Genomic DNA, 11417 nt, shown 5'->3' on the forward strand with positions numbered 1-11417 from the left:
TGATGTTTGCTGGAGCCACAGCTGTAAAGCTGCTGGTCATGATGTCTGTTTAGATATGTGGTGAGAGGGAAACATGAAGATGAAACCAGGAGATGTCCTTACTGAATCATCAGAGCTGAACAGGTGATGGAGAAACAGGTTTACCTTTTAGGTGACATGAATGAGTTGAAGGGAAGTTATGAACTGTTTCTGAGAGACAAATAACACCAGGATCCTTTTTTATGTAGCTGACAGCTGGTAACTGTGCAGGGGCGGGTCTAGGAAAGTTTTGCCAGGGGGCCAGGTAGGGCATTAACAGGGAAAGGTGGGCACAAAGAAATACTTTTCTTTCTTATTCTCATTTAAAATATCTCGCTTTTATTAAATAATTATCTAAATCTTACAACCAAAGTTTTTATCTGACGTAAAATGTATAGAAATCATACATATACCAAAAAGACTGTACATCACTGTCACAACAGCATTTGTTTTCATTCAAAGTCTTTATGGCTTTAATACCTGGTGGGTCGGTCTGTAGTCAAAATGCCAGATTTTCTGTCCCAGTCCAGCCCTGCAGGTTAATACTGGCAGTGTCACCATGCCAGCTGACTGTATTTTATCATCAGCCAGTGTTGTTCTTTATCAATATTACCAAAGTTTACCATAAGGCAGCATAGAAAGTATTTACTTGCTTTCAGGTTTTATTCAAATGTTAGTCTTTTCAGTTGTTTCCCCACTTTTTTCCTGTTTCAAAATCAAACACCAGTTTGTGAGAAGATTATCTTCTTTTTTTAACAGGCAGATAAAGTTTTGCATTGGCATTGGCTAATTTGTCAATTGTTTGTTACAAATGTTCGTATTTTAATTTTCAAAAATGTTTTTGCCCAAAACATATGTGCACTATATGTCAGTAAAAATACTATGCAAATATTGATGTCCTTGACTGCTGAGTAAACACTGACAAAGCACTGATTGTATCTCTTGTACTTTATCAACGCAGTATCTAAAAACTTTGCACCGTAGTGGTTAAAATCTCATTCTAATAAGAGTTAAAAGTGCATTTGGTTATTAGGTTTATAGGATTATTGAATTATGGTTAACGGTTGGTAGAATTTTTTTTTTAAACATTATCTGCCAATTACATCTGCCACCCTTCTCCAAATCTGTGCCCCTACCTGGCCCCCCCAACAAAAATTTTCTAGACACGCCACTGGATGGTAGTGGTTTATTTTTCTCCAGAAGAGTCCAAAGAGATGAAATTACATTTGCATTAAAGCAAAAGCTGATCTCTTTCTAACCAAACCAGCAGTAACAGGGTTACAGCCTTTACAAGGTGTTAGAGTGTTATTACTATAAGTATGAACCACTTTGCACTTAACTTGCTTGCATTTAAACTGAGGCTTCAAAATAACCTCCTGGATTTGTTCCAAGATGGCTGCCAAACAGGACTTTGTGGACATCCATAACTTTAAGTTCAGTGCTACTGAAGGTGCAACATTTCCTTTTCGAGTCTTCTTTCACGCCTTCAGTAAACAGCCTGTAACTCAGAAAGTTGTGGAAATGTTTTGGGGATTTTGTTTTTAAAGTTTCACTGCTTTAGTTTTTTTTTCTCTTCTTGCTTTATTGAAGAGAACGAGGACAAGCCCCGACAAGAGCTTAGAGGATTAAGTTCATTCTCACTGCCAGCCTGAATGAAAAAGCATCTGCACAAACACACTTCGCTCACGCGCACATTAATTCAAACACACACATACGTGGGGGGGGGGGGGGCCTCAGGACTGAGCCCAGTCAATGGAAAGACCTCATAAGGATGGAGATCCTGCACTCGTGTGTGTGTGTGTGTGTGTGTGTGTGTGTGTGTGTGTGAGAGAGAGAGAGAGAGATCCAGTCCAGTGAACCCTGAAACATCCTGAGGCGTCAGACTGCAGCCAAAACTGAAACTGAATCTGCTTCGTCTTCACGTCCACACCCGGCTGCGTTCACAGGTTCAGCAGAGTTTGCAGCAGGTTCACTGAAGATGGAGAAGCGCTACCGGACCTTCTGCTCTACTCTTATATGGGAGAAAAGTATGGAAACTTGTTTCCACCTCTGAAAAAAAAAAACATGTTTTTGCCATCCATAACTCAAAATTTCAACCAGAACCAGAAAAAGTAGGTGCACTGTTCCCACAGACTGTATATCAAAGATGGACACTTCACATTCAGAACCCTTGACTATGGAGCTTGTGACATCACCATGTAAGATTTTTGTTGTCAGAAGTGATGCAAGGGTGGAGTGATGCTGTTACTAAGCGTCAGTAACATCCAAATAAAATCCTAGAATTTCACTCACCAAAGCAAGTGGTGAGAAAATCAAGCTGGAGGTGGTGGAGGGGTAAAAGGCAGAAATATGGAAAATAGTGGGAGGCAAACAGGGAAATACCAGAGGTACCAGGAAAAAATGAACAAGGAAACACGAGAAAGAATATTAATTAAAATCTAAAATCTAAATAAATTTCTCTATAAACTCTACCAAAGAACCCAAAACTGTGACAGCTACAGACTTTCTGTGCTGTGTGTCACATGTGAGAAAGGAAAACTGTGAAAATATCCCAAAAGTAGTCATTTGAATACCTATGTAGCCACCATAACACCATCCACTATTTTTCTATATTTTTAGCCTTAGCGTTACCATTTTACACCATGCTAAGTGCTGAGTAACCTCCAAGTAAAATCCTGGAATTTCACCAAAACTGGAGCCCAGACTTCTTAAACGTTTATTTGTACAATTAACTGCCCAGCAGGCACATTATTGGTCAGATAATCGCATCAAAAGGCTCCAACAGCACAAACACGGTTCAGAGGTCCAGTTCAGGGACTCCAATTGGCTTAGTTGAAGCCAAGCAGCTACAGCCGCTTGCGTGACCATCCAGCTGTCAGCCAAAGAGGCCACTCCTCCGTTATATAACAACATATTTAGAATGTAATTATAATGTATTCACTGTCTTTAAAAGTAGGATCAGTGCGAGTGCTTAAAGTTCATCAGCAGTGTCTTTGCTTTCTGATGGATTTGAGGTTTATTTGTCTTTATTTTTCTTCATGTTCTCGTCTGCTACACACCAGATTTCTGTGATTTCAAAAATCCTCCAAGAATGAGCTAAATGAAGATCAAATATACGTAAACCTGAATCATTTCTTATCTTAATGTTATTTGGTTTTCTGGTAAATGTCTTTCTTTCTTTGATTCCATCAGTTGTCCAAGCACCTGAAGCTCGTCAGTGACCTCAGCTGTTTGCCGTCTGAGGAGCATGACTTTGAAAATGTTCTTTAAGCCATCAGAGTTTTGCTTCGACGTGATGCTACTCTTTGTCTCTGCTGTAGAACCTGTTCAGTTTTTCCTGGTCATAAAAAAAATGGTTTCTCAGTGAGACGGTCTTGGCCTCTTGAACCCGGCTCCGTGTCCTCGGACCACCCTTCAGCACAATACGCCGACTCTCCACCAGCAGCCTCCATCTCATTAACAGCTCTTCACTCCCAATCAGGCCGGTCCTTTCTGTGTGCCGTTTGCCCTCGGTATTATCTCCGAGCTGAGAGCAGATCATCACGCCGGAGCCTCCTTCATGAACAAACAGAGCTTGTTAAAACCTCCTCGCTCCCACCGGCTCCTTTACAAGTGTGAAAGGATCCCAGAAGGATTCATTAAAGCTGCTGCTGAGCAGAGTGAAGCTGATTTAGCTTCCAGAAAGTCCCCTCATCTCTTTAAACCACAGCACATTTCTGCAGAGACCTCGTTGGTGGTAAAACACCTGCTTGGTTTATCAGTTTTCCTCTCCCGGGCTTTAACATGTCAAACTGGTAATTTACAGTTAATTTGGGGCAAAAGCTTTGTTCATATGACGAAAAAAATGCTTTGAGAATTGAAAATGGAAAAGGTTTGTTCTCAATACAGGTAGAAGAATGAGGTGTAAAGTTTAAAAAAACTGAAACTTAGGGATCAGTATAAAAAACTGACCTTCAGAGAGTTAACATATAAAAGCATCCATTTATATATAGGTAGACTGATTTATCAAATATCAAATAAAGAATAAACACACAAAGAAACCAGTTGATCAATTAGTTCATCAAAAAGTTTAATTATCAAGAAATCGACCGAGAAGGCGATGAAGAAATCTATCAAGATCGAGATGTCTATCAAGATGCATGAAGGGATCTATTGTCAAATCAAGCTAGTTAAAAAACCTGTTGTAAAATCACCTATGAAGAAATCTATTTAAGTGTATTGATCAAGGAGTCTATGAAGTTTTTTAATAAATCAGTCAATTGAATCTATCAAGAATTTTGTATTTTTTATTAATCAATAAGTCTAGCATTAAAAAATGTATTAAGAAATCTAGCAAACTATTTAAGCACTGAGAAATCTACAGCAGAATACAAACATTTTGTAGTTTAATCTGTTGAAATTATTTATTTAGTGGATAGATTATCAATCACCATGAAGTAAGCTAATTACTGAGTGCATCCGGTGCTGGACTGAAATATTTAGCAATGAGATTTAATCGTAAACAGGAATGAAGCCTTTTAATTTGTGTTAGCAGATGATTTTTCATTACCTGCTGCACTATCAAACTCACAGGTGTAACTAATAAAAAGGTTAAAGGCATTCGGGGCTCATGTGTTTCCTGAACTCAGAAGTGAACCACCGGATTTGGTTGCACTCGGCTCGCTCTTATTCCAGATCTTTCTCTGTGATTCTGGATTAATGGCACAGTGTCTGGAGAGAGAAGTGATCCTAGCTCGGAGAGTTAATATCACCTCTGAGTCCGTTCACAAAAGCTTCCTGTGAGGCAACACGGAGATAACAAAGGGCTCTTATCTCTGGACTGAGGAGGAATTCTCTCCTTTCTTTCTGTCTCTCTCGACACCCTTTTGACTCCAGGGTTTGTGTTTTGTGTCCCCACGCTCGGAGGTGACTGACCTGCTGGGAAAAGATGTGTCAGACGAGGTGCTCAAGCCACCAGATTGGAAGAGAGAAGGGGGGCGCTTGGTATCGTGATCCAGATCATGCGAAGGAAGTTCTGGATATCTGCAAACATTCATCACTTTCCAGCTGCAGCCTTTTCAGGAAGTACGAATGGCAGAGTATCATGCACCATTTTCACATTTCACTTGTGTCTGATCAACAACTGAAAGCTTTGGGCTACTCTGTATGTGACAGTTACAGATAACAGAGTTTGAGGGTAAAGCAGAGCTCCCCGGGAGGGTATTGTGGCAAAGATGGGGCCGTTGGGTATGTGCATGGGTGGCAGGAGCGCGAACAAAAACTAAAGCCACGGTTCATCTGAATCAGTGATGAGCAGAAACCTGGTCGAGGCTCTTGACTTGGATGATAACTTTTCATAAGGATGTGTCTCAAAAGTGTTTAAGAGTGCAGAGAGGGTTTACAAGAATGTGGGAGGGGTTTAATGGTTTAAAATATTTAAAAATAATGTAAAAAACATGGTTTTTACTTATGGATTGTCACCTATCATTGGGGTACACTACAGGGATACGGTAGTGTTTCTGGCTTCCTCGTGTCTTTGAATCTTTGCTTATCAGATTTATGTCTGGCTCTTCTTTTTTGGAAACGGTCCGTCCTGCACTTTGTCTCTTTCTTATCTCACAATCCAAACACACTGCAGTTTGTGACTCTCGTTACATTCAGCTCTGTCACTGTTTGATGATCTAATGAAGGAGACGGGGAAATTGCTTCAATTTGTTACTGGATTAAAAAGAAAAAACATTTACTGACTACATATGAGTTAGCAGCCGATTATAACCCGATTTTTGTGCATCACCATCTGAATGCGTTCAGATTTCCTCAACAGAATGAGGCATTTTGAGATGCCGTAACTTCACAGCTGGGCTTCATTTGGTTGTTTTAATAAAATGAAGGGCAACAGGTTGCAAATATAGCATGCTTCCTGCAGCAGAGAGTCTATATCACACTTACAGGCCATGTTAAAAATGAAAAGTCAAAGAGTCATTCAAAATGTGACCCTTACAGCCAGTGTAACTAGATTACATGTTCAGATTGATGGTAAAAATCCCATTAGGAGAGCAACATTGTGAAAACTCAGCACCTAATAAAGCTGGGGCATGCTGTAGTTGATGATTTACAGTGTTTTTAGAAGTGAGTGTGTGTGCGTGTTTAGACATTCTGGGGGTGGAGGGGGCTGTTGTATTGTTGCTCTGCTGACAGTGAATGAAGAGGCTCAGGCCTTGTTTGGGATTAACGATTCAGCAGCAGAGATTCAGTCTTTGTTCACGCTCGTGTGTCAGTCTGCAAACCTACATATGAAACAAAGGAGAATTCATGAGTTCAGACTGTCGGACCCACTTTACAACAAAAACAGTGTCATTACAAAACACGCAGAATAACTGATGGCTTAAACTTTATTTTGAAGATTACCCTATGGCTAAGGTTTTCTTCTTCTTCCGCTGCTGCTGCAGCTCCAAACGGTCTAATAAGAGCAGTGTCCGACGGCTGTAATCCTGCCGATGACCTTGCTTTGTCACACAAGGTCTCCAAGTGTGTGCGCCAGTGGAACAAACAAAACAAGCAGAGACAAAAAGGGAAGAAAGCTCACATTAAATCCAGCACACTGCTCGCCTATGCTGCGACTGATCGCTGCAGAGAGCTGAGCTGCTCCTCTCTTCCATCACTCTCCTCCTGCCTCTTCTGCTTTTCTTTTCACAAGACATGCAGGTTGATTCATTTAGCTTTGCAGCTCTTTTTTTAGTAGTTTGGTCATCTTTTCTGACACAAAACAGGAAGTTCAACAGGAAAGAGTCACAAGAACTCACAAGAAGGTCAGGAACAAACCAGCAGGTCTAACCACATGACTTTAAAGGGAAATTAAACCATCACTAACTTCCTGCTTCAGCTCTGCTGCACTTACTGTAGCTGGAAGAGTCCAATTAATGGTTGCAATATTAGGGGCGTGGCCTCTTTGACTGACAGCCAGCTGTAGCTGCTAGCTGTCTGCTGGCTTCACCTCAGCTAATTGCAGTCCCTGAACTGGACCTCTGGACCCCTTTGTGCTGTTGGAGCCTTTTATCTGACCAGTAATACGGCTGCTGGGAGGTTAATTGTATTGACAAATCATTCAAAAAGTCTGAGCTCCAGTTTTTGTGGTTGAAATTCTGGGATTTTATTGGGATGCTACTTAGCACGGTTAAAAATGTTAACTCTGTTGCTGGACAGCATTGTGGCGGTTTTCCTGTCTCACACCTGACACACAGCAGACAAACTTCTGTAGTCACTGTGATCTCAAGGTCTTGTCGTTGAGATTTGATTGGTATTTTTATTTTTAGTAATTCTTTTCTTGTGTTGTCTTGTGTTTCATTTTTGCCAGGTGCTTTGGTGTATCACTTTCCTTGCTTCCCTTTTTCTCGTCTCCCATTGTCTTCTGGAGTTCCGCTCTCCACCACTTCCAGCTTGTTTTTTTTGACCACTTATTTTACTCCATTTATTTTCTGGGTGATAGAGTTAACTTGAAAGTTATTTTAAGGTCCTTTAAAATTATGAATTATAATCATACCTCATCAAGGTCATCTTTAGATGCACCTCCAGAAGGCTCTGAGGCCAGCTGCAACTTTGTATCTCTCAGTGGACATCCTGTTTTCACCAGCTTTACCCCAAATTTGAGATCAGAGCTTCAGAAAAAGTTAAAAGGAAAGTTTTCACAAATTTCCTGCTGTACGCTCTGAGAATTTCTTTTTAGAGACCGACTTGGTTGCGGATTTACGCTGAGCTTAAACCTCCTGCAGGTTTTTAATTTATCAAATCTGCTCAAAAGGTGCCATGGTTTCACACGTTTATACATTCAAGATTTATAAAATGTAACTCAAGATTTCAGCTTGTGATGCTTTCTTCTTGGAAGCAAAGCTTGTGTGTTTGTGAAAACTGAAATGAAATGAATGAATCTGAATCCTTTCACTGGATTGAGCTGGAGGAGATGCTGTTGCTCCCGGCCAATCACAGAGCAGGATTTTCTGTTGCTGTGGTTTAAAAAAAGGACATGCAGACATTACGCAAGAACAACGTCAACAAGTGTGAGAGATGCAGAGATTCAATCAGGCTCACATTACAATGGAGGAGTGTGTGTGTGTGTGCGCACGCACCAAGAACACAAAGGGGCAGAAAAGCATTGCATCTAATATCAAAATGATCGAGTTATTATAATAATACATTTAATCATAAAGCACCTTTAAAATCTGAGTTTCAAGTTTCATGGTTATTAAATTTAATGCAATTAAAAGTGAAAAATTATACAAGAAACTTTTAAAAATGATACACAAATGATTAAAAGATTGTTAGATGTGATGAAAAGGACGATGCCACATAAAAAAGTGTGTGATCTGAAGGAAGTCGTTTAAGGTGATCTCTGAAGTTTTCCCATTAGTTGGACTTTTTACTCTAAACTCTTTTTATTCTGGACTCTTTGAAGAAGAAAGCTGCACACACACTAATGAATTCCATTTCAGACTTTGCTAAATGAGTTATTTGGACAGCGAGGAAAACTGCGAAGGGTCAAAGGCAGCTAAGCTCAGAGTCACTCTCAAATAAGGCATTTTCAGAATTGTCAGGGCTGTTTTTTAAATTTTTGCATAAATTTGCTGTTTTCTTGTTTCAGGGTTTGACTGTGAACTGAACGTATTCTCACTTGTGGAACGGACTCTCTCTCCTCTGTCTTAATTGCCTTGGTCGGCCACTCCGTCTCTCTGCAGATGTCTCGCTCCTTAATTTGCGTAAAGAGCAACAATCAGCCCCATCTGTCCCAGTTTTTACTTTCGTCCTCCTCCTCCCCCTGAAAAATCACCTCTGTGCCCCCCTTGCCCTTCACTAAATCTCCTTAGTAAGCCCACCACACACACACACACACACACACACACACACACACACACACACACACACACACACACACTCCTCCCATACAGAACCTTGTCAGTGGTGTGGGGATTGAAAGCCAATCAAAAAGCTATAGAAGAGTGCTTTGGTGCACAGGAACACAATCGGGGGTCTGCGGGGTGGGGTTTGGTGGGATGAGGTGTGTATATGCGTGTGTGTGTGTTTGTGTGTGTATGGGGGGGAGGGGGGGGTGGAAGAGAGGTGAGGTGGACCCCCCTCCTGTCAGTCGCAGTGAAAGAGGCTGAGGCCAGCAGAAACGGGGACAGATGGGAGGACTCTGAGGGAGGAATAATCACTGCTTCGTCCTTCTCCTCCGTCCGTCCGTCCTTGCTGACAGGACGCACAAGAAAAATGTGCTGTTTGTTTCCAAAACAAACGACCGCTGCTTCTGCAAGCGGTGGACATCAACATACTTCAGGCTGGAGCAGAGCAATCTCCAAGAGTCCCTCAGATTCGCGTTCTTTCAGATAATTACACACAAAACGTTTTGTGCTGAACTAAAATGATCTCTCAGGTCTTATCCATGCGTTTTGCTGTGCCTGTGTTTGCAGGTTTATCACACACTCTCATTCCCTCATGCCGACTCATGGTCTGACCTCTTTACGAATGAGTTTCTGGGTTTTTGTTAAAAATTTAAAATGTGGTCCTGGTTTTGATTTTACTCTTTTTTTTCCTGGCTTTGAGTTTTGGGATCTTATTCTCTCCTCTACCCAGTGTCCCTCTGTCTCTGTGCTTCTATTACTTGTTATACTCTCAAAGTTGGTTTTCTCTTGTGCATCTTCTTTCAGTTTTTACTTCCTGTCTGTTGGATCGATGTGCGCCTGTGTCTCTGTTTATAATTTCTATTTAGTCCTCTGTCCTCAATTTACTCCTCAGTGTGTTTTTACTAATATGTCTTAGTTTATTAGTTTTACTTTATATTCATTCCAGTCTTCGGTATGACGGGTTTGTCACAAGGCTACTCAGAAATGTTCACATTTTTTATTATTATAATTATCAGTGTCTGATTAATATTCAAAACCTGATTCACCTGTTCAGGACTGAAACCACATGGATGTGTTCAGTAAGTCTCACTGCAAAGCATCATTATATCAGCAGCAGTGAGGAGGATAGTCACATGGTGCCTTCACAACTAAAGCAAAATAAATAAATAAAAACTTTAAATTCTTTTCTGTTTTCAAATATATTATAATTGTGGATAGGATGTCATACATACAACGCCTAATTAATGTAAGTTTACATACACCACAGAAGAAGAGAAAAGTGTAGCTCACGGGTTGTTGCATGCCACATGAAACGTAGTAAAACCTGGAAAAACGTTTTGCACCATTTTCACACTAACTTCAGCACAACATGGTCGAGTTGGTCTCACCACAGCACACCGGTCAAATGTTTGAACTTCAATAGTGAACCATGCGCTCGGTTAAAGTGCGCTTGGCTTCACATCACTTAACAGACACAGCTCCAGTAGCAAACTAACAAAACTAACAGACCAAAGCATGTGGGATTTAAGTGTCACCAATTAATTCACAAATTTCATGTAACTTAGCCAAAATTTAGCTGAATTTAAAATTTTAAGATTCTTCTTTAGTTTAACTGGACATTTTCTTTTAAAAGTTTATTCCTGAACCACTTTTCTTTGACTGTCGGCCAGTGTGTCACAGGTTAGCTTCCTCTGTGTTTGTGAGGCGTGTCTTTTACCTGCAGTATTTGAAGATCGGCACATGTGCTCACTGAACACAGGCAACACTTTTCTTTCCTCCTGGCTCTACTCGTGCTCCTCGTTTGTCTGTCTGCAGGTTTCCACCCAGCCCCTCCTCTGCCTGCTCGCTCTCCACTCATCATGTCAGCTTTTTGAGTGGGACTTCTCCGGAAATAAAATGAAAGCCACTGCATTAGAGATCTACCCAAAGCAGGGATATCTCATCTCAGTCTGGGTTCAAACACATGCAGAAACATGTAACTTTTTGGTCAACTTTCATAGGTCAAACTCAGACACTGAATGATCCATAAAACGACTCTATTAGAAAATTGCTTTGAGCTAGAAGGATTTAGATGATCTTGGTGTCTAAATGTAGGTGAAAGGGAGGCCTTTCATATGCTCTAACCTCTTGTGGGCAACTACTTATGCAACATGATAATACGAGCCTTGAAAATTTACCCAAAATGCACTTTTTAAAGTTTTCTTCAGAGAACGATCAGAAACAGATCAAACTTGCAGGATATCAATGTTTGTTTCTGTTCAACGACACCACAGACATTAAACTGGAGCATTTAACTGAAGCTATGATAGATCCTGTAATACTGACACTCAGAGCTGATTGTTTAAAAAAAGCTTTAAAGCCTGAGTGACAGAGGAGGATGCTGGGATATGGTGAGCTGGATGACCCACTGTAGCGACCTCTAAAGAGAGTAGCCAACAGAAGAAGAAGACGACTTGGAGTGGGTGTAAAATTGATTTGGTTTGAGTTTCAAACGGAGCTTAAATGTGTTCTTCAGCCCTGAAATTT

Source organism: Copadichromis virginalis, linkage group LG2 (genome assembly GCF_057382275.1).
Source record: "Copadichromis virginalis isolate Kocher_CV1m ecotype Utaka linkage group LG2, C_Virginalis_male_GT1.1, whole genome shotgun sequence".
NCBI lineage: Eukaryota > Metazoa > Chordata > Actinopteri > Cichliformes > Cichlidae > Copadichromis > Copadichromis virginalis.